A 3629-nucleotide genomic window follows, 5' to 3' on the forward strand; every position below is an offset into this window, starting at 1 on the left:
TGTGTGTGTGTGTGTGTGTGTGTGTGTGTGTGTGTGTTTGACAAACTGATTATAAAATGTGTATAGAAATGTAAAGCATTGAGAATAACAAAGACAACTTCAAAAAGAACAAAGTGGTAGGATTTACTCTACTTGATATCAGGACTTATTTATTATAAAGCTAGTGTAAATAGGAGCATGAGATATCGGCACAAGATTAGACAAATAAACCAATGGAACAGATCAATGAGTCCAGAAACAGACCCACGTATACATGGAACTCAATGTATGACAGACAGCGGCACCGCAGAGCAGGGGGAAGACATGAAAAGGATGACCCAAGTCAGTAACATGTGAAGTAGAACAACCGCCCAGTTGGGTCCAGCTGACCCTCAGAATCATGAGAAATGACAAATGATTATTGTTTGAAGCGCTAAATTTTGGGATGGTTTGTTATTTAGCAATAACAAAAAAAGTTGGTACCTGGAAGTAGATTATTTCCATAATATAACTTAAAACATATAACACTGACATCAGGAGTGGGAAGCAATTGGAAATTTAAAGGATGTTGAGGAGATCGTTCTGTGGAGTCTAGAAAAGCAGTTAGGTTGCTATGAAAGGCTAGAGAGAAGGTGACCTGCCTATGTAGCAGGGGAAAGTTTAGTAACACTGTTGCCTGATTTATGTGGATGGTAGAAAATGTACCAATGAATACATAGACTTGGATAAAGAGATTCCAAGCAGGATGTAGAATGCCATGATTGGCTTCTTTAGCTGTCCAGTAAGAGAGACATGAACTAACTTCAAAGGTCTATTTAGTTTTGGAGCAATATTTAGTGGAAATAAAGACTATCTAGTAAAAGTATCTCCAGAGGCAAAAGAATTTCAAAGTAATAAATGGCCTCAGGGCAAAGATCAAATCAGGGATGAGTCAAGGGAGAGGCTGTAAGACTCTTCAGGAAGGTCTTTGAAAGATTTAAGGTGGTGCCTCATAGATCCTCTTACTTAAAAAGTACAGTTGACCCTTGAACAACACAGGTTTGAACTGTGCGGGTCCACTTACATGCAGATTGTCTTCTGCCTCTGCCACCCCTGAGACAGCAAGACCAATCCCTTCTCTCCCTCCTTCTCCTCAGCCTACCCTGAATGTGAAGATGAGAATGAAGACCTTTGTGATTATCCACTTCTACTTAATGAATAGTAAATATATTTTCTCTTCCTTATAATTTTCTTGATAATATTTTTTTCTGTAGCTTATTTTATTGTAAGAATACAATGTATATATTAATACATATAACATACAAAGTGTGGGTTAATCGACTGTTTAAGTCATCAGTAAGACTTCCAGTCAACAGTAGGCTATTAGTTAAGTTTTGGGGGAGTCAAAAGTTACACGTGGATTTTTGTCTGCAAAGAGGATCAGCGACCCATCTCCAGCATTGTTCAAGGGTCAACTATAAAGGAGTCTCAAAGAATCTTAAAGTCTTTGTCCCACAACATACTGATTCGTGGCCCTTGGCAAAGGAGGACCTATCTCAAGGAGATTTGTGGATATAGCTTTTGTTTAATGCAATAGATTACAATTAGATGCATAAAATTTTGTGTACCACAAAATTGTCAAGAGAGTTGTTCTAGTGAAAGCATGACTAGCTTGGAATTAAAAACAAAACAACAACAACAAAAAACCTAAGAAAATTTGGAAAAAGTCTCTGAGTCACCATTGCAAGCTGGGTGTCTGGGAGACAGAGAGCTTGCCTTTTCAGTTTCCAGATCAAAAGGAGCTATGCTCTAGGAGCCTCATTTGCAATTGAACCTGATGCAGATCACAAGAGAGACTGGACTTCAAGCCTGGTGCCATAATTGGATGAGACCTTGGGTGTCTTGGAGCAGGGTAAATATATTCTCCATACTACAGGTGTGAATTGTCGTGGCCAGGGGGAGGAACACGGTATATTGTCTGTACATATGGCCAGCAACAATTGCTCCCATCCTCTACACAAATACCAGTTCTCCCATCAAGAGGCAGAGTCTATTCCTCTGCTTCCCCTCGAGTCTGCACTAGCATTGGCTTATTTTAACAGATGGATGTTGTGGAAGTGATGACGTGTGACTTCTGGGCATGGGCCTTAAGAAGACTTGTAACTTCTATTTTTGTATTCTTGGGATCCGGATGTCATGTAAATAAGTTTGGGCTAGAATATTGACTGTCAAGAGAAGATATAGATAAAGGCTGAGCCAGTCCCCAGATGTTTCAGCCACCTCAAAGTACCGGATGTAAAAATAAAGTCGTGTTAGATATTTCGGTTCCAACCAAGCTCCCAGGTGAATGCAACCACATGAATCACTCCAGCCTACAAAACATGAAGCAGAAAGACTGCCCAGCTGAGGCCAGCCAACCCATTGAATTGTGAAAAATAATAAATAATTCCTGTTTTAAGCTACTAAATTTGGGGATGGTTTTGTTCTGCAGCACAGACTGACAAAACCATGTGTTGATGATCATCCAAAACTCTTACCTACAGCTTATGAAAATGTAAACTGGTGTACGTACTTTGAAAAACTGTTTGGCATTATTTCTTGAATAATGCCAAACTTGACCCAACAGAAAAAGTACACTTGCGGACTAAAACATATCAACAAGAATATTTTCAACTGCATTGTATAGCTCTAAACTGGAAACGACCCAAGCATCCATCAATAGTTGAACAGATAAAATACTATCATATGTGCACGTAATGGAATACTATCCATCAACAAAATGAATAATTTGCTGCTACACAACAATATGGATGAATTAGACACATACCACATTAAACAAAAGAAGCTGGAAACAAAATAATACATTCTGTATGGTTTCATTTATACAGAGTTCTACACTATAGTGTTAGAAGTCAGGACAGAGTTACCCTGGAGGAAAGAGAGGGTAGTGATGGGGAGAGGATGTGGGAGGTGATCTGGGTGCTGGTACTGACCTAGAGGTGGGAGCCCACACTTCCCTTCTCTGTCATTCACTGAGCTCTGCACTCCTGATTTGCATTTTTTTCTATAGCCTCCATTTCAATCAAGAAGTTTGTAAAGTTATAACATTTATGATAACATCAAAACTATTTAGTACGTAGAAAAACATGAAAGTGTCAACTTCATGAAGAAAATGATAAAACTTTATTTAAAATATTTTAAAGACCTAAATAAATGGAGAGATAGGACTTATTCATGGATTAGAGGGCTCAGCAGAATGATCTATAGATTCAGTGCAATCTCAGTAAAAAAAAGAGAAATACTGTGAGGTGTCGTGTGTGTGTGTGTGTGTGTGTGTGTGTGTGTGTGTGTGTGTGTCTGCGTAACTGCAAAGCTGATTCTAATATATTTATGCAATTTTAAAGGGCCCAAATAGTCAAGACAATCTGGAAGAACAAAGAAGGGAGATGTGTTTCTAGATGTTAAGATTTACTGTAAAGCTGTGGTAATAAGACAATATGATACCAGTTTGGGGACAGACAACCAAACCAGTGGAACAGAAAGGAAACTCCAAAGTAGACCCAGGTGTACATGGGTACTTGTTAAATGACAAATCAAAGGAGAAGAGATGAACTTTTCCATTTATAGAAAACAGATTATCTATTTTTAGAAAAATAGAAAAGAAATTGGGG

The sequence above is a fragment of the Propithecus coquereli genome, unplaced genomic scaffold, assembly GCF_000956105.1.
Source record: "Propithecus coquereli isolate 6110/MARCELLA unplaced genomic scaffold, Pcoq_1.0 Scaffold329, whole genome shotgun sequence".
NCBI classification, from domain to species: domain Eukaryota; kingdom Metazoa; phylum Chordata; class Mammalia; order Primates; family Indriidae; genus Propithecus; species Propithecus coquereli.